The sequence below is a fragment of the Sorex araneus genome, chromosome X, assembly GCF_027595985.1.
Source record: "Sorex araneus isolate mSorAra2 chromosome X, mSorAra2.pri, whole genome shotgun sequence".
Lineage (NCBI taxonomy): Eukaryota > Metazoa > Chordata > Mammalia > Eulipotyphla > Soricidae > Sorex > Sorex araneus.
In genome coordinates this window covers 89,123,836-89,145,361 of record NC_073313.1, presented here as the reverse complement: position 1 = coordinate 89,145,361, position 21,526 = coordinate 89,123,836, and the positions used below count along the sequence as shown (strand labels likewise).

General features: G+C 40.9%; 1 pseudogene; it reads right to left on the bottom strand.

The window, feature by feature from the left end:
* LOC101556155 (broad substrate specificity ATP-binding cassette transporter ABCG2-like) overlaps positions 1-21,167 on the bottom strand; it is a 101,732-nt pseudogene extending 80,565 nt beyond the window's left edge.
* Positions 21,168-21,526: the final 359 nt, after the last annotated feature.

The window sequence follows — 21,526 nt, the reverse complement described above, 5'->3', positions numbered from 1 at the left end:
TGGAGAAGGCAGGTGTCCATATCCAAGGAGCCTGAAGAGTACCAGCAAAAAAGAGACCTGAATAAAAGGACTCCAAGATACATCATAGTCAGAATGACGAATGCTGTGGATAGAGACACAATACTGAAAGCAGCAAGGTCAAAGAAGGAAATCACATACAAACGAGCACCCCTTAGATTTACAGCAGGTCTATCAGAGGAAACCCTCCAAGCATGAAGACAATGGTGGGACATAGTGAAAAAACTCAACGAAATGAATGCATCACGAAGAATACTTAAACTGGCTAAACTCTCACTTAAACTTGAAGGAACCATACACTGTTTCACAGATAAACAATAGCTCAGGAACTTCATAGACTCAAAACCAAACTTAAAAGAAGGACTAAAGGGGCTATTGTAAGACAAGGAAGAAACCCACAAGAACAACAAACCTTACAGAAAGATGACACAAAACCCCATGACAATAATCTCTCTCAATGTAAATGGCCTAAATGCACCAAGTGAGAGACACAGAGTGGCAAAATGGATTGAGTAACTAAACCCAACTTTCTGCTGCCTGCAAGAAACACACCTGAACAGTCAGAGCAAACACAGACTCAAAGTCAAAGGATGGAAAACAATCCTGCAGGCAAACAACTCCCTCATAAAAGCTGGGGTGGCCATACTAGTATCCAACAACATAGATTTCAGGTTGAAAAAGATTAGAATGGACAGCGAAGGTCATTTTCTACTCATCACGGGATATGTAAAACGGGAAGAAATCACACTCTTAAACGTATATGCACCTAATGAGCAACCGGCTAAATACTTAAAACAACTCCTAACAGACTTGAAGGAGGACATTGCGAGCAGCACAATAGTAGTCAGAGACTTCAATACCTCCTTATCACCTCTGGATAGATCGACAAAAACAAAACTCAGCAAGAAAACACTGACTCTGAAGGAAGAAGTGGAAGAAAGAGGCCAAATAGACCTATACAGGGCTTTACACTCCCAAACCAACGAATACACATTATTTTCCAGTGCACACGGAATATTTTCCAAAATAGACCACGTACTGGGCCACAAAACATACATCAATAAATAGAATTGGAAAAATATAAATTGTGTCAACTATCTTTTCAGACCATGATGTGCTGAAGATAGATGCTAATCACACACACGTGGAGAATCAAAACAACTGGAAATTAAATAGTTCTGTGTTGAACAATGAGTGTGTCAGGAAATAAATCAAGGAAGAAATCAAGAGATACCTAGAAACAAATGAGAATGAAGACACGACCTACCAAAACCTATGGGATGCAGCTAAAGCCGTGTTAAGGGGAAAATTTATAGCTCTGCGAGCATTCCTCAGGAAAGAAGAAAGGGCCTAAATAGATAGCTTGACTTCACAGCTCAGGATCTTAGAAAAGGACCAGAAAAAGGAACCCAAACCAGACCGAAGGAAATAAATAATAAAAATTAGAGCAGAAATTAACGACATGGAAACCCAGAAAACAATCTGAAGGGTCAATGAAACCAAGAACTGGTTCTTTGAGAGAATAAACAAGATTGATAAGCCACTAGCAAGATTCACAAAGAAAGAGAGAAAACCCTAATAAACCGAATCAGAAATAAAAATGGGAACATCACTGTAGGATAACATAGCCTCAGGTAGTTTAGGATTATTGGGTTACTCCCATCACAGTGCTCCCACCCCTTTGTTTAACTGTAATCACTTCTCTATGCGCTCTTCCCCAAAACAGTTAATCCCTTTCCCCTAATCTAACTCTGCTAATTTGTAAGGTCAGACCTTCCTAGGACACTGAATGTTATAATACTGCCTTGCTCCTCTCTTTATGCCTTTTGAATAATTTACTTTAAAGCAATGTCCTTTTTGTATAGACACAAAAGGACAATATTATGCTTTTGTAACTTGGGACTTAATTGGCTTCGAATATTATTCATTCCCAGGCATCTGCTTTCTCCACTTAAGCCTCAGTTGCCGTCAGTTCCTAGCACCCAAAATCAGGGTCCCAACGATGGACGGGATGGATCCAGAGCAAGTGGTGAGTTATGTGCTACCCTGGCATCGAGATGGGTCTGGCCAAAGTGCCTAATTCTTAACTATAAGTTAAGAGCTTGATCATAGACAAATGCTGTCATGATCCAAAAGTAATGATGAGACTAGGACCCTGCTAGGGAAAGGAAAGACTGATCTGGCCTGAGCACTGTAGTCTGAGATAGAGATGGCTCCAGGAGAACAATTCTATAAACTTTAATGCATTTCTTATTGTGTCCATACAAAATGATTGATATTATGAATTCTTATATGTTTGCTGGATGAGGAGAGGAGAAACACACTCCTGGGACTCCGTCCTTGGGTGGATCCTCCTGCTGAAAGAGAATCAGTCTTAGGAGAAGCATCGCCTGAGGGAAAAGAACCTTACCCTATTGATTGTGATCACACATCTTTGTAAGCCCCAACTCCCTAATGCTGGAGGGATTTAACTAGGCTGTAAGAGTAGGTTGTGGGGTGAGATCCAGAGATCCTGAGAGAGATTGATAGCCGGGAGAGAAGCAGAAAGAGAGAATGAAATAAACTGATCGAGCAACCAGTTTTGCCTTCTTCCTTCCATCTCCTGCCCTTGACCGACAGCCACACACAGTGGTTCCAGAAGAGCGAACATGGGCGGTGAGACAGAGCCACCTGGACGGAGCTGGGAGTGTGGGAGATGAGAAAGATTGAATACAGTTTATTCAATCTGTAACTAATCAGCAACCAGCTTCATCCTCGTTCTTCCTTTGCCTGTCTTTGGCCAATGGCCGTCCCGATCCAGTCCACACACAGCGGCTCCAGAGCACCGAATGCGGGTGGTGAGATAGAGCGGCCCGGAGAACCCGCAAGTGCACACGCCCGTCTGCAAGCCTTAGTGTTTTACACATCACAACAGAAACTAATGAAATTCAAAAGACTATCAGAAACTACTTTGAAAGTTTGTATGCCACGAAACAAGAGAACCTAAAAGAAATGAATGAATACCTTGATTCCTACAATCTACAATCCCCCAAGACTGAATCAAGAAGACTTGGAATACATGAATAGACCCATTAATATCAAGGAAATTGAAACTGTTATCAAAGTTCTCCCCCAAAACAAAAGTCCAGGTCCAGATAGAGTCACTGGTGAATTATTCCAAACATTTAAAGAGGACCTGTTGCCAGTTCTCCTCAAGCTTTTCCAGGAAATTGAAAAAACGGGAACTCTCCCAAACAGTTTCTATGAGGCACATATCTCCCTAATACCAAAAGTGAACAAAGACACCACTAACAAAGAAAATTATAGACCAATATCCCTGATGAACACCGATGCGAAGATTCTCAACAAAATATTAGCAAATAGAATCCAACAACTCATCAAAAAGATCATATACTATGAACAAGTGGGATTCATCCTGGGGATGCACATGTGGTTTAACATTCGAAATCAACCAACATAATACATCATATTAACAAAAGTAAAGATAAAAACTGTATGTTAATATCAATAGATGCAGAGAAAGCATTTGACAAGATTCAACATTCGATCATGATGAAACCTCTCACCAAAATGGGTTTTGGTGGAACTTTCCTCAAGATAGTTAAAACCAACTACCACAAACCTATGGCAAGCATTATCCTCAATGGGGAAAAACTAAGGGCCTTTCCTCTAAGATTAGACTTAGGACAAGGATGCCCACTCTCACGTCTATTCAATATAGTACTGGAAGTACTTGCAATAGCGGTTAGGCAAGAAAAAGATACTAAGGGCATCCAGATAGGAAAAGATCTCAAACTCTCACTATTCGCAAACGGTTTGATACTATACTTAGAGAACCCTAAAACCTCTACCAAGAAACTCTTAGAAACAAAGGACTTGTACAGTAAAGTCACAGGCTATAAAATCAATACCCAAAAATCCATGGCCCTCCTATATGCAAACAATGAGACAGAGGAAAGGGACATGAAAAAAAGCAATCCCATTCACAATTGGGCCACAGAAAAGCAAGTACCTCGGAATTAGCTTAACAAAGGACATAAAGGACCTCTACAAAGAAAACTAGAAAATGCTACTCCATGAAATAAAAGAGGAAATGAGGAAATGGAAACATATACCCTGCTCATGGATAGGGAGAATCACATTATCAAAACGGCAATACTCCCCAAAGCATTTTACAGATTCAACGCGATCCCTATAAAGATACCCATGACATTCTTCAAAGAAATGGATCAAACAATCCTGAAATTCATATGTAAAAACAAAAGCCCACGGATAGCTAAAACAATTCTTGGGAAAAAGACCATGGGAGATATCACTCTCCTCAACCTTAAACTTTACTACAAAGCGATAACAATTAAAACAGCATGGTACTGGAACAAAGGCAGAGCCGAAGACCAATGGAACAGGGTGGAATATCCCTACACACATCCCCAAATGTATGATCATCTAATCTTTGATAAGAGAGCAAGAGATGTGAAGTGGAGCAAGGAAAGTCTCTTTAACAAATGATGCTGGCATAACTGGACAACCACATGCAAAAGAATAGGCTTAGACCTCCACTTGACACCATGCATGAAAATCCGATCAAAATGGATTAAAGACCTCAACATCAGACCACAAGCCATAAGGTACATTGAAGACAAGTTTGGCAAAACCCTCCATGATATTGAAACTAAAGATGACACACAACTGATCAACCAAATGGAAACAGAGATAAACAAATAGGACTATATTAAACTAAAATGCTTCTGCACCACAAAAGATACAGTGACCAGAATACAAAGACAATCTACAGATTGGGAAAGGATATTCACAAAATACCTATCCGATAAGAAGCTGATATCAAGAGTATAAAAGGAACTGGTTGAACTCTACAAGAAAACATCCAACCCTATCAGAAAATGGGGCGAAGAAGAACAGAAACTTTTCCAAGGAAAAGATACGAATGGCCAAAAGGTACATGAAAAAATGCTCTTCATCATTAATCATCAGGGAGATGGAGATCAAAACAACCCTGAGATACCACCTCACACCACAGAGATTGGCACACATTCAAAAGAACAAACGCAACCGCTGTTGGAGAGGATGTGGGGAGAAAGGGACCCTTCTACACTGCTGGTGGGAATGCCGACTGGTTCAGCCCTTCTGGAAAACAATATGGAAGCTTCTCAGAAAATTAGAAATTGAGCTCCCATTTGACCTAGCAATACCACTTCTGGGAATATACCCCGAAGAAGCAAAAAAGTATAGTAGAAATGACATCTGCACTTATATGTTCATCGCAGCACTGTTTACAATACCCAGAATCTGGAAAAAATCCGAGTGCGCGAGAACAGATGACTGGTTAAATAAACTTTGTTACATCTATACAATGGAATTCTATGCAGCTGTTAGAAAAGATGAAGTCATGAACTTTACATATAAGTGGATCAACATGGAAAGTATCATGCTAAGCGAAATAAGTCAGAAAGAGAGAGACAGACATAGAAAGATTGCAGTCATCTGTGGAATATAGAATAAGAGAGTAGGAGACTAACACCCAAGAATAGTAGAAATAAGTACCAGGAGGTTGGCTCCATGGCTTGGAACCTGGCCTCACATGATGGGGGAAAAGGCAGTTCAGATAGAGAAGGGAACATAAAGTAAGCTCTAGTTGGAGGACACACTTGGGAGAGGAGATGCGTGCTGAATGTAGACTATAGATTGAACACGATGTCCACTCAATAACCTTGTTGCGGACCACAACACCCAAAAGGAGAGAGAGAGAGAACAAAAGGAAATGTCCTGCCACAGAGGCGGTGGGGGGGTGATAGGATTGGGAGGTGGGAGGGATACTGGGTTCACTGTGGTGGAGAATAGACACTGGTGAAGGAAGGGGTGCTCGAACATTGTATGAGCGAAACTCAAGTATGAAAATGTGTAAATCTGTTACTGTACCCTCATGGTGACTCACTAATTAATAAAAAAGAAAGCATCACACTAAGTGAAATGAGTCAGAAAGAGAGAGATAGACATAAAATATTTGCAAACATCTGTGGAATATAAAATAATAGAGTAGAAGACTAACACCCAAGAATAGTAGAAATAAGTACCAGGAGGTTGGCTTCATGGCTTGGAAGCTGGTCTCACATGCTGGGGGAATAGGTAGCTCAGATAGAGAAGGGAACACCAAATAAAATGTGGATGGAGATCCCACGTGGGAAGGGAGATGAGTGCTGAAAGTAAACTAGAGACTGAACACGATGACCACTCAATACCCCTATTGCAAACCATAGCTCCCAAAAGGAGAGAGAGTACAAAAGGGAATACCCTGCCACAGAGCGGGGTGGGGTGGAAGGATGGGATTAGGGGGTGGGAGGGATGCTGTGTTCATTGATGATAGAGAATGGACACTGGTGGAGGGATGGGTGCTCGAACATTGTATGGGGGAAACAGAAGCACGAAAATGTGTAAATCTGTAACTGTACCCTCACTAAAAAATAAATTTTAAAAAAAGAAAAAAAAGAAAAATTTTGAATCTACCCAAAATTATTAAATATATGTTATTTGTAGCACTATAGCACTGTAGCACTGTCATCCTGTTGTTAATCAATTTGCTCAAGCAGGCACCAGTAAAGTTTCCATTGTGAGACTTGTTCTTACTGTTTTTGGTATATCGAGTATGCCATGGGTATCTTGCCAGGCTCTTGCGTGCAGGCAGGATAATCTCGGTAGCTTATCGGGCTCTCCAAGAGGGACAGAGGAATCGAACCTGGGTCGGCCAATTGCAAGGCAAATGCCCTACCCACTGTGGAGAGATGTTATTAGTAATTAAATATTTTTACTGTATCACTGTCTTCCTGTTGTTCTTCGATTTGCTTGAGCAGGCACCAGTAACGTCTCCATGTATCCCTGTCACATGCTAATGTAGCCCGATGGTATATTGGGGGCTTTTTCAGGGTCAGGGAAATTAGGACTGTCGTTGTTACTGTTTTTAGTGTATCGAGTATGCAGGTAGCTTGCCAAGCTCTGCTTTGCAGGAGGGATACTCTCGGTAGCTTGCCGGGCTCTCTCCAACAGGGACAAAGGCTTTTGGGGTGACCTCTAATCATCTTTGCAGGTGCTCCAGTCTACTGAATGCAAGCTTTTAGTTGGCTAGCATGTTATAACAATCTGCACACTGACAAACACGCACCTGCCTGCATCTCTGGGCAGCACCTGGGACATCTGCAGCCTCAGGTTTATCTCCTTGAGGTTGATGTAGTGTATCCGGAGGTTGTTGAGCAGCTGGCAGAGCCGGACCCTATCTCGGAGGGTCTGTCCAGGTAGAACACTTGCGCTGAGACCCAGGTCAGTGGTGGTTCTCTGACAGCACCTAACAGTGGGTGAGCTACTTCACGCACTGCTGCCATGGCTCTGTGTCGGACGGGCTACAACGCAGCCCGGCTGGGGCAGGCACGACACTGCGGCCCCTGCTATAGTTTCTTCATGCCCTGTAGATGCCATTGTGTCCAAATCTTGAAAAAGAGCCGACGATGCCCATAAGAAGTCATGCATAGAGTTCCAGCAGGGATCACGCATAGAGTTCCATACCTGGCGTGCTGAGCTGCGCTCTGTCTAAGGTGAGATGGTGACCCGGGTTTGGGAGAGCACGAGGGGTTTGGGCGGCATTAGCGCCATCAACATATGTCCTTCACTCTTTCTCAGCAAATGAAAAGCTGTAATTTCCTATACCATTGGTTCTGTTTCCCCTCTTTTTAAGGCTTCGGACATCCTACCATATCATAACCTGAATGACATCCAGAGTTATCAGCAAAGCCTCAGGGAAGAGTAGCCCTTAAGCACCATCAGGAGAGGCCCCTAGTACCCCAAAATAAGGAACTATATTTATATATACTTAAAGATATGAAAATGACTGATATGCATGTAGAAGACATTTAATATCTTTAGATATTAGGTAGGGCAAATCAAATCCATTGTGTGATACTAATATACACACAGAAATGTTTATAATCAAAAAGACTTATAAAAGTAATACAAAGGATTAGGAAAAAATATCTTGTTACCAGGGCCACACCTGGCAGTGCTCAGGGATTACCCCTAACTTTATGCTCTGGAGTATCCCTGGACAATGCTCAAGGTGTCTTATTTGCTGCCAGGGATCAAATTGTGTTTGGTCACATGCAAGGTAAACTTTAACCTCTGCGCTTTCTCTCCAGTCCTGTATACACTAGCACTAACCCTTCTGCAGTACTGTTGGAAATGTAAAATGGAATAGTCATGTTGGTAACAATGTTACATTGTTATAGCAGGCAAATATTTTCCATAAAATCCAGTAAGAACAATCCTTTTTGTCTGTCCAAGTTAAACTGAATCATATGTCCATGCAGAATTCATACAAATAATTATATAATTATTCATGAAAACCCAAGCTGGCAGCAGTAACATATGTACATTAAGTGGTAAATGAATAAACAAAATATGGTATTTGAATATAAAATACTGAATCACCCCATTCCCCGACTGCAGTCAGGGTTTGTTTTTGAGAGGAGAGAGAGAAAGTAGAAGCTTACTCTTTCCCTTCCTTTCAGTTCCATTTGTCCCCATCAACCTAATACTCCTCATCTCCCAAGAGCCTATCTTACATTTTAAATATTCCTTTAATTCTGCAATCTACTCCAGAGTTTAGGTTACCAAGAGAAAATTATAATGGGCAATGCCTAAGGCAAATGGTCAGACTACTCTGTATAACCCTTATATTCTCTAAAGTTCTTGGCATTCAATAAATAAGAAATGCAAAGAGCTCAATTTTCATTTAAAGGGGCCTACCCCAAAAGCCCTTATCTTCAACTTCCTTGCATTCTCTGTAACATTCTTGTCACTTGGTACCACTAAAGCTCAGTTTTTCTATAACCCTCAGCCCCAGAAAAACAAGCCATAGTTAATTTTATTCTAGACTAAGTTCCTCCTGATTTGGGCCATTTCCTTCCCTTTCCCATTTACTTTCTAATCAACATTTCTGCTTTTAAAAAAAAGACTTATACATGCTACAATGTGGATGAAACTCAAAACCCATGCTAACTGAAAGAAAACAGATGCAAAATAATGTATATTATATGGTTCAACTTATATGTAAACCTTGTTTTATAATACTTCACTTTATACTTCTTGATGAATTTATGGGCTGTGTTTTTGTTGTTGTTGATGTTGTTTGTTTGTTTTGTTTCCATTTTTAACAAGGGACTCCACTAGCTAGAATATTATGACTCACTGCACTATTAGATTATGGTAAACATGTTTTATTTCTGTACTGCTTTTTTTCAACAATGATTTTACTTTCTCTTGTTATTCACAGCATGGTTTTTGTTACACTCATATCCATAGTTCATACACACTTAGTTTTAGTGCTCACTAAACATGGAACACATTGTAATGCCAGGGATCCCAATGGCAGTGTGATAGATATCCCTTGGCAATGTGTAGCTGGTGCCAAGAATCAAACCTTTAGCCTCACACAAGCCACACATCAAACTCAATGGCTTCACATATGTCACATGCGTTCTATCAGTCTGTGACATTTCACAAACTTTCTTCAGCGCAGTTAAGCAATAAATTAATTTGAACTATAATTTCTATATAATTTCTTAAGAGAAAATGCTGTTGATCACTTAATAAATCATAGTATAGTCTAAGCATAGTTTTTAAGACACTATGACATAGTCATTTACAGTTGTGTTTCAAACAATATTCCTACCACCAGTGTTCACATCTCCTCCTCACCCAGTCTGTCCCCTTGACAGGCATATTTTTAAGTTTGGTTGTTGTAGTTTAGATTTCATGCTTACACTATTGTTGGCTCTGTAGTTTAGATATGTACATATGCCACATATCTACACATCACTCAAGTGCTCAAAGCCATTTACTCCTACCCTTAATATCTCCCATCCATCTCTACTTAATTTTCTTCCTCAGTTTCTTTCCTTCCATATTTTTTCTTATTTATATAATCTTGGGTTAAGGATAATCTGGTTACTCCCCTTTTACACCATGCATTTTTCTCTTCCTGTTACTCCATATATCATAGACAAGTGAGATCATCTGGTATTTGTCATTCTTCTCACTTCACTTTACATGATATCTTTCAGGTCCATCCAAGTTTCAGCCAAATGCATGTTTTAATCATTGCTTACAGCCATATACTTTTCCACAGTGTGTAGCTACAATGCTTTCATTATACATACATCTGTTGTTGGACATCTAGGTTGATCCTCTATCCTAGCTGAGTGCTAGGAGAGATCTTGTTGAGTGCTGCATGAATAATGGTGTTTATAAGTCCTTTTGAATGAATCTTGTTTTTTATGTCCTGGGGGTAAACACCAATAAGTGAGAATAGCAGTTCATATGGCATCTCTTATTCTTTGCTCTATACGTTTTTTTTATATCAGATGGCACAGAAAACACCCCATAAGCAGTGAATGAGAATTTTTTTAACCACATCTCTGCCATCAGAGATTGTTCCCCGTTGTTTTTTGTTTTTTTTTGTGATGCTTGTCATTCTTGTATATAATGATACTTCACTATCATCTTAATTTGGATTTACCTTTAAACAATTGATGATGAGCATTTATGCATCTATTGACCACTCATCTTTCTTCTTCAAAGAAGTTTTTGTTCATTTTCTTTCTTCCTGATTTGAAGAGTTTGTGAATTTTCTTTTAAACCTTCATGAGTGCTTTATGTACCATGGATATTAATCCTTTACCTGATGTTATTTGATGTGTTGAGTGTGAGTACTTTTCCTATTCATTTAGGTAGCCCACATTTCTTTTCCTATGCAGAAGCTCTTTCATTTGTTATAGTCCTATTTTCTTCTTTTCAGTTTATTTTGTTTTTGCCTTTATCAGTGAAATCATGCTGTTTAAAATACCTCAAAGGTTCACATCATGGAAAATTCTATCTATGTTTTCCTCAATGTACTTTATGATTCTGGTATGATCTTATGATTCTTAATCAACTTTGAATTAACTTTTTAAAAATATATTATTAAATGACTATGAGATAAACAGTTACAAAGTTGTCCGTGATTGGGTTTCAGTCATAAAATGTTCCAACACCTTTCCCTTCACTAGTATACTTTTCCCACCACCAATGTCCCCAATTTCCCTCCTTCCTACCCCCGCCCCCAATCTGCCTCTATGTCAGACACTTTTCTTCTCTCTCTCTCTTTCCTTTTGGTCATTATTTTTTGCAGTATAGCTGCTGCAAAGTTATCATCTGTATTCCTTTACTTTTAGCACTCAATTCTTGTAGAGTTATCATTTCCAGCTCTCATTGTCATAGCGGTCCCTTCTTTATCCTTACTATCCTCTCCCCTTGCCACCACTTGTGACAAACTTCCAACCATGGATCAGTCATCCTGGCCCTTATTTCTATCGTCCATTGGTAATAATGCCATACTGTGCTTTTAATATCCCATAAATCAATGAAATCATCCTATGTTTGTCTCTCTCCTTCTGACTCATTTCATTCAGCATGGCACTCTCCATGTCCATTGATTCTTGAATTGACTTTTGTGTAAGCTATAGTATATGGACCCAGCTTCACTTTTTTACATGCAGTTACCCAACTTTCCTAGCATTATTTGTTGAAGAAGCTATCCCTTCTCTACTCATGTTCCTAGCCCCTTTGACAAAAATTAGGGTTCCCAGGTGATTTATGTCAAGTGGGTAAGGAGAGGTGACATCCTCAAGAAGTGAGTCTACCCTCTTCTTTCTCTACATACCTAGGTGACCTCAGGAAGTCCATGGTGATGTTTAGGACTGATGAAATTTTTTTAGGAGAATCTTCATAGTAAGAGACCTTAGAGGCACTTTGTCACACCCTATGATGTACTCACCAACCCAATGAGATACTCAACAGCAAAATTGTACCTGATTCATAGTTTATATCTCAGTAGTAGTTCTCTATAGAGCATGAGAAATGATCCTTGTCACTTGATTTTTTGGGGAACCATAGAACTCAGGCTGGAATGAAGAAAATTAATTTTCAGGGAAGCAAATTCAGTCGTAAATGTTACCCAGGTTTTTCCATGCCTATAGCATTCCCTCACAGAAAAGAATTTCAGAAGAAAATGAATACTGAAGGAAAAGAAAGACAGGAAAAAGAAAAATACACATCCCAAGTAGATCTGCAGCAGGATATGGACAATTTCCTTACAACAGGGAAGTGTTCCCTAAAGTAAAAATGTACTCATGACTTCTCCCAAATGGGAAATTCTCCCTGCAGTGAGAAAATATGCATAAACTTCATAAACTTTATACCACCTTTTCTAAAGATAATTTCTATAGTTGAGATAATTGCTACAGAGTGTGTATAAATAATGGGCCACTTATTCTTCCAGTAAAATCCTCCTAGACTCAATTTATAGACATCTTTGTATTGATCTGAGGGCTACAAAACATATTATGACATTTTCTTAAATTTTTGAAGGTATTTGTCTAATTTTATGCCTAAGAGTAAAGTAATTGTGTTTTTAGGAATAAAGCTTGTCATTATTTTACTTATTTATGAGATATACAACACAGGATGCTCATCATTTCCCTGAAAAGTTTATATTGATTAAAATTGTGGAATTTTTCAGAGAATACAGATCATTAGGAGAAGGAAGCAAACACTGACAACCCCCTGACAACCTGGTAAACCTAACTGTCCTGGATTCAATTTATTTATTTTTGGAAATGAATAAAGAAGACACATTCTCCTATTCCTAGTCTTGAACTGGAAGTTGAGGACAACCCTGAGAGCTCTAGACTTAGCCAGATAGTTTTTCAGGGTAAGAAACAGAGATATACACAGATATTTTACCACAAATGTTTATGCATGTTCAATCCTTCTGCTCCATTTTCAGGTCTGTGTTGTATATACTTGCTTTTCAATTGCTTTGGCTCACTGTCATATATCCAGCCCTTCTTACAAAGCTGAGGTATGGATTCTCTTTATCACTCAACCACTGCTGGTGCTAGTCTCTGAGTAAACAATAAATCCAAAGCAAGTCTAGTTGTGATTAATTTTAAAGAGAAGCAGGAAGTATGGACAACAAACAATGAGGTTGATTACTTATACTCCTGAAAGAACTTGCAGGTGGGGAGAAGTGGCAGGGTGAATTTGATAAAGAAGACTGAAAATAGTACAGGGAAAAGGTGATTACCTTAAGTTCAGCTAACCTGAATTTCATGCTAGAAGCATATATGGTCCTTCAAGTGCTGAACGGCGTGATCCCTGAGCAGAGTCCAGTAACCCCTCACCCTCCCACAGGAAAAGATGTTTATAATGAAAAGAGGAACATTTCTCTTAGTTTGCTCTTTTATAAAATTATACTTTATGTAACATGTTAATTTTTTTAACAATCACAAAGTGAAAAAAATTACATATGCAAATGTGGAAAGAGGGAAAATATTTGAGATCTATAATTAGGCAAGGAGTTCTTGGTCTTAATTATAAATGACAGTATATTAAATGAAACTGAAAATCAGATTTCATCAAAATTTAAAACATGTGTAATCTGGAAAGATAGAACATCGGGTAAGATAGTTGCCTTGCACACAGCCGACCTGGGTTCAATCTTCAAAAAAAAAAAAACACAAGAAAAACACTTTTGTTCTCCTAAACAAAACCCCTTTGTTCTCCAAAACAAAACTCTAAACAGAGGATGAAAATTCAGTCTATAAATGTCTTAAAGTTACATATTCATCAAAAGACTACTTTTTGTAAAATATATTTTAAAATCTGAAACAGTATGAATAGACAAATAGAAAAATAAAATAAAATTTGAACAGTATGAATAAACATTATGAATAAAATAAAATAAAACAGTATGAATAAAATAAAATTTGGAGACTACCGCTGGACTAGAGCTGTTACCGACCAGATTCCACACGAAGTCAAAAGAATGCTGGCCACCCACCTACGAGATGGTCAGACTTCTTAATCAAGACCCTAAGCGAATGGTTTGATGCTCTTTATGTTCCTGGAGCGAGCACATGCCATTGGGCTATGCTAGCACGGGACAGGGACAAATGGAGATGTTACTGGTGCCTGCTGAAGCAAATCGATTAGCAAAGGGATGACAAGTGACAAGTGACATGAATAAAATAAATCATTTAAAAGGAGTAGATCTTTACAGAACCAAAAATAAAAAGAATGTACAAAGTATATCTAGGAAGAGTAAACTATGACATGAAAATATCTTCAACATCCTTAAAAGTAAGAAAAATGAAAAGCAAAAGCACAGACATTCCTTCCACCTACACAATAGCTAAGACTATAGCAACAGCAATATTGATGAACATGAAAATGAATTATTCACTCTTTTATAACTGCTGATGTGTAAAATTATGCATTCACGTGAATATGTTTGCAAATTTCTTATAAAGCTAAGAAACTGAAACTACCATGAGACACTACAATTCGACATCTAGACATTTATTCAGAGAAATGAAAAGAAATTTACAAAAACAGAAAAGTGAACAACCATAGAATATTTGTTCTTTTTTGTTTGCTTTCATTTCAGGGTCACAACTGGTCATACCCAGGTACTACTCCCAGATTTGTGGGGGTGGGGGGTTTGGGGGCCACCCATCTAGGTACTTTACGGACAATGTAATTGCAAAGAACAAACAAAACATTCGTTCAGCACATTCAGCTATTATTCTGGCCTCAGGAATTTTATTCTTTAAACATATATATATATATATATATATATATATATATATATATATATATATATATATATATATATACACTCACATACAGTGGGTAGGGCATTTGCCTTGCACCCGACCAACCCAAGTTAAATTTCTCTGTCCTTCTTGGAGAGCCTGGCAAGCTACTGAGATTATCCAGCCCACATGGCAGAGCCTGGCAAGCCTGGCAAGCTACCCGTGGTATATTTGATATGCCAAAAACAGTAACAAGTCTCAAAATGGAGATGTTACTGGTGCCTTCTTGAGCAAATGGATGAACAATGGGATGAAAGTGCTACATATATATATACATATATATATGTATAGATATAGATATGTGTATAAATATAGCTCTGTAGCACTGTTGTCCCATTGTTCATCAGTTTGCTCAAGCAGGCACCAGTAACGTCTCCATTCGTCCCAGCCCTGAGATTTTAGCAGCCTCTCCAAACTCGTCTTTCCCAATGATTGGAGGCTCTTTAAGGGTCAGGGGAATGAGACCTATCATTACTTTTTTAGCATAATGAATACGCTACAGGTAGATTGCCAGGCTCTGCCATTGTGGGCGGGATTCTCTCGGTAGCTTGCCAGACTCTCTGATATATATATATATATATATATATATATAGAAAGAGAGAGAGAGAGAGAGAAGAGAGAGAGAGTATATACAATATGCAATATATTGTATATATACAATATATATACAATATACAATATATTGTATATATACAATACCAATTGTATCACATGTCATCCCGTTTTTCGTTGATTTGTTCGAGTGGGCACCAGCAACATCTCCATTCGTTCCTGTACTGCGCCAGTGTAGACCAATGGTGTTTTCTAGCTCCGGGAACATGAAGAGCCTCAACCGTTCATTTAGGGTCTAGATGAAAAAGTCTGACCATCTTGTAGGTGAGTGGCCATGAGGTCTTTTGATGTCCCGTGGAATCCACGCTGTAACAGCTCTAGTCAAGCTGTCATCTCTAAATCACATTATGTGTCTGGCCCATCTGATTTTCAACACCTTGGTAAATAAGACAGCATCTCTGGTTCTTTATCATCGATGGAGGTCAGAAATCCAGATTCATTCTCGCACTTGAGTGAAACTTGATACTCCAAGCATAGCTTTTTTAATTCCTCTTTGGGAGTCCTGAATATCGTTCTCATCCTGTTTTCATAGGGCCCAGGTCCCTGAGACATATGTTAGTGCATCCTCTTAACCAATTCTTCTACACTCTTGAAGGCGACCCATGCCGCTCTCTTCCTCCTGCGCAGTTCAGGTGTCAGGTCATTTATCATGTTGAGTTCTCGACCTAGGTACACATAACTATTGCATTCGGAGATGTTTGTTCCGTTGAGGGCAAATGGAACATCACAAACTAGTCCGTTTCTCATGAACATTGTGAGATTCAACTGGGCCTAACCTCTCCACACTCACAGTCAAATTCGGCCAGCATTCGTGTCCCTTGGCTGATATTTGGTATTATGAGAACAATGTCATCAGTTTAGTAGAGGTGGTACAGTTACTGACCATCTATCTTCACTCCCATTCCTTCCTGTTCCAGTCATCACATGATGTTCTCGAGGGTGGCACTGAAGAGTTTCAGTGAAATGGTATCACCCTGCTGAATCCCTCTCTTCACATGGATGATCACTTCTTTGTAGAATTGTGAGATCATGTTGGTGATTCCATAATACAGCTCATGGAGGATCCTGATGTATTGAGTTTGAACACCCTGTTTAGCTAGGGCTTCAATGACTGCTTCAGTCTCAACAGACGAATAGAATCAAAGGTCTTCTTTAAACAACGAACTTAAGACAGATCAGCATTTGAACTCTCACAAAACTTCAATGAGTTTGGTCACCATGTGGATTCTGGTCGATTGTGCTGAATCCTTTTTGGAATCCGGCTTGCTCACATGGTTATCCTTCATATAGTGCTCTGCAAATCCTATTCAGGATGACTCAAATGAATAACTTGTAGACGACAGACAAGAGGAAGATCGGGCAATAATTGCTAATGTCATGGATGTCTCCTTTCTTGTACAACAGGATGGTCCTGTTGGTTTTCCATTGGGATGGAACCTTGCATTCAGACAGGTAGTGTGTGAAGAGCCGAGCCAGTGTATTGATGAGTACTGGTGGCAGATTCTTCAGGTGTTTGGGTGTGACCTTGTCTGGACCGGGTGCTATACACATCTTTACCAATGAACTGGCGTGTCAGAGTTTGGAAGGGAGAATGCTGGGAATGACATACCCATCCTGCGGAATTTGGTATGTTGATACGTGGACATGGCTATCAAAGAGATCCAAATAGAAGTTGTGGATAACCTTCTCCATTGCCCTTCTGGAAGATGTTATAGATCCATCAGGATGTCGGAGAGCAGTCATCTTGGTCTTATACTAGGCGAAGGACAGGCAGGTGTTGCAAATACTTTCCTGGTTTCTGCCTCGTCGGCCAACACTACTTCTCTTCTCTCTTTGAGGTCTTCCTTTCTTGCTTCTCTGCATAGCTTTGCCAGCTCGGACAATAGCTTGTGATTGCCTGAGGCTCACACCAGACCACGTTGGCGAATGAGCTTGAGAGTTTCCGAAGACAGGAGACATTTTGTGGCTTTCTCACTCTCTCTGCATTCCTCGAACAATCATGGAGGTGCTAAACTAGTCGATCATATTACTTATCGATGTTGTCAATGATGACATCTTCCCATATTGCTGCAGTAGTGCTAAAGAGCTCCAGTTGGTGGTCGTTCTAAGAATTCTCTTCTTAAACTTTGCAGCTCTTTCTCCCCGCTCCGTGAATTTGAATTTCTAACAAAGGAGACGGTGGTCTGATCCTGTTTGGAGTTTTGGAAGAATAGCGACATTGGTCAGGCAAAACCATTGATTGAATATGATGTGGTCAATTTTGTTGTATAACTGTCTACTGGGAGTCTCCCATGTACAACATTTAAATTCAGCCTTCCAGAACTGCGAATTACCATGGATGGTCTTGGTCACCAACTCACCAACTCAGTCTCTCACCCTGTTCATTCCATCCTAGGCTATGGGTTCCGATGGGGATTTCTTAGGTGACATTCTATGTATCTTGGCATTAAAATCACTGAAAACGACCTTATAGAAGGTCTGGTCTTTTTTTTTTTTTTTTTTGCTTTTTTGGTCACATCCGGCAGTGCACAGGAGTTACTCCTGGCTGTGTGCTCAGGAATTACTCCTGGCGGTGCTCAGGGGACCATATGGGATGCTGGGAATCAAATCTGGGTTGGCTGTGTTCAAGGCAAACACCCTACCCGCTGTGCTATTGCTCCAGCCCCTGTGGTCTTCTTTATAGAACTTCTCCAGCTCCATGTAGAACTTCTCCATTTCCTCTTTGCTATAGTTCGATGTCGGTGCATAGACAGCAAAGATAGAAACTGCTGTCAACAAGCCAAATCCATTCAAACATAAGCTTCTGATTCAGTTTGTTAGGCATTCAAATGAATCAATGCTCATAGCTAAGTTCGTGTTCACAAGGACACCAACATCACTGATGCCTCTACTGTTGCATGTTCCGAGGAACAGTTCTTCTCCAGTGTTGAAAATTGCATTGTGTGTTGGATGCCTTCTCTTCTCAGTCAATCCAATGATGTCTTACTTGATCTTCTGTGCTTACAACATTAGATCTTTGATGGATGCTTCTGATGCCAGCATACTTGTGTTAAATGCTCTAACAGTGATTTTAGTCCTTCTTCGTTTTGACAGTCTACATCAGCCCTGAGATTTTTATCTGCCTCTCCTTGTTCATCCTTCTTAATGCTGCCATATTGGGAGCTCTTCCAGGGTCAGGAAGACCTGTTTTTGTTCCTGGTTTTGGCATATTGTTGTTCCTGGTTTTGGCATATCGAATATGCCACAGGTAGCTTGCCAGGCTCTTCCATGCAGGCGGTATACTCTCAGTAGCATGCGGGGCTTTCCGAGAGGGATGGATGCTTTTAGGGAGACCTCCATTTGTCATTATAGGTGTTCTGACGGTTCACGCCATATTTGAACCCCATCAAATATGGTGTGGTAGTCGTGGGAAATGGATAGGAAGTGTTTATGATGTGTCTGGAAAGTAGCTTGGAGTTTGGCAGCAGTTTGGTAGTGGAGGTCGGCTGAGGAGGAATTTATCTGATGCTAGCAGGGTGGTTCTTATGGCTGTGACCCTGAGTTGCCTGATATAAGTGGAAACAGGCAAAGGATTTTGGTTTCTGGGTCCTCTTGAGCCTAGATTCCAAGTCACAAAGTTCCTTATTGCCAGTTTTTTGGGGGAGAGACCTTACTCATGTGTGAGGCTTGGCCCAAGCATCTGGAAAAGGGGCCTGGAGTGTGGCGGCAGTTGGGTAGTGGAGGTCTGCTGATGAGGAATTTATTGAATATATATACTATATATGTATATATATATATATTACTCTCTATGATTTGTTGCCTACTGTCTGAACTCCATCAAGTATGGTGTGGTGATTATGGAAAATGGGTAGGAAGTGTCTTATATTGTGTTGCGCAGCTGCAAAGAGGCTGCGTGTTCTGGAGAGTGGCCTGAAGCATGGCGGCAATTGGCTTTTAGAGTTTGGCTGCCGGGGCTGGGTCCCTTAGGTGAGGAGTGTCCCGTTGAGTTCAGAGTTCAAGGTCACAAAGGTCTGCATTATCTAGGTTTCGAGGGAATTCATTCATGCATGAGGCTAGGCTGGATCATCCGGAAAGTGGCCTGGAGTGTGGTGGTGGTTGGGTAGTAGAGGTTGGCTGCAGGAACTGGGTCCCTTGGGACAGGGAGGGTTCTCACCTGCCCCCCTCTAGGGCACCCTGAATGAAAACAGCCTGGCACAGAGTCAATATATATATATATATATATATATATGTAATTGGTATATATAGTCGACAATACCAATTACATATATATATATGTAATTGGTATTGTATATACCATATACATATATATGTATATATATACATATATATATATATGTAATTGGTATTGTCGACTATGCTCCTGAAGAAGTAGTATGAGACTTGGTAGTAGCCACTGATGTACTCGTGTATGAAGAGCTTTTTCTCCACCATGAAGAGCTCCATGGCGGACACACTGCTGAAGCACTGGTTGGTGGTGAGGAAGAAGAGCACCCAGCCTTATTCTGGATTCCTATAGGGTCGTTCTGCAGATCATAGAAAATGGCCCCTACAAAGAGTCCCAGGATGATAGTTATGAGGATCTGTGCCATCGAGGCCTGGGAGTTGCCCAGTAGGTTTTTGAAGGAGCTGCTAGAGATCCACCTAAGCTGGTGGCAGAAGAATGTGGTGTATGTGATCTCCTTGTGGTCTGTGCCCTTCTTCTTCTTCCTTTGGTCCTCTGCGAACTGCTGCAGCTGGGCCTGCATCTGCCTGAAGAAGCTGGAGCTGATGTAGAAGGTGGCCAGCTTCTTCATGCACAAGGCGTCTTTCTCGGAAGTCTTATCTGCAGCCTCGGCTGGGCCACCGTACTCGTCCCTGTTGAGCACCGCAGCGAACGAGTTCCCATTGATGACCTCCAGGAAAAAGTCTGTGAGGTTGTTGTAGGACTCGCAGTGGTAGCCAGTTGATTCAAAGTACCCCAAGGTCTCCTGAGCGGGCCCATGGAACATGAGTCTTCCCGCGGCCAGTAGGGTGAGGCTATCAAACAACTTGAAGATGATATAATGGGGCTGATGGGTGGAGAAGATGATGGTTTGTCCCTGTTTAGACATCCTCTTGAGGAACATGAGCATGGCGTTGGCCGTGCTCTAGTCTGGGCCGGTGGTGGGCTCGTCCAGGAACAGGATGGACAGGTCCATGATGAGCTCCATGCTGATACTGGTCCTCTTCCTTTCTCCTCCAGACGTTCCACGAATAAACTGGTTTCCAACCTTGGAATTTGCCACTTTGTCGAGTCCTAACTCTTGAATAACCTTGTCGATTCGTTCTTTTGTTTTCATGATTCTTCATAGCTGTCGGGAGCCGGAAAGCTGCTGAGAACTGGAGGTTCTCCCGTACTGTCAGTGTCCCCATGACGATGTCATGTTGTACCACATAACCCAAACTACACTTGAAATTTGCAGGTCAAGGGCCTCCATTTATCAAAACATCTCCAGATAACCCATGTGGATCTTTCCTTGCAGCTAAGACATCCAACAATGAAGATTTGCCTCCACAGGTGGGTCCCAGGACAACATTGAGGCCTGTTCTCATGACGCCATTTACGTTCTTTGGAATCTTCTTCTCCACCGTCTTCCAGTTGCACAGGAAGCCTGTCTTCACCTTCGCCCGGTACTGGATGTTGTGGAAGCTCAGCATGTTGCCCTCAGGCGGTGCCTTCATGTTGTGGACCCCGGACCTGGGGAGGCCGTTGTTGTTCCTCTGCAACATGGAGATGCTGACGTGGTCGTCCCTGATAGACATCCGGGAGGCCGCCGCTGCCTTTCGGGCTCGGACCTGTCCTGTCGGACCTGCTGCCCATGTACATGCTGCTGAGCATCACCTTCACCTGCATCACCTACTTCCTGCTGGGGCTGAAGTTGGTGGCTACGTCCTTCTTCCTCATGATGTTCACGCTGATGATGGTGGCCTATGTGGCCAGCTTCATGGCTGGTCATCGCGGCCGGCCAGAGCTTCGTGTTCATTGCCACGCTGCTCATGACAATCTCCTTCGTGTTCATGATGATCTTCTCTGGGCTCTTGGTGAGCCTCAGGACCATGTTGGCTTTCGTGGATTCAGTACTTGAGCATCCCTCACTATCTATATGCGGCGGTGCAGAATA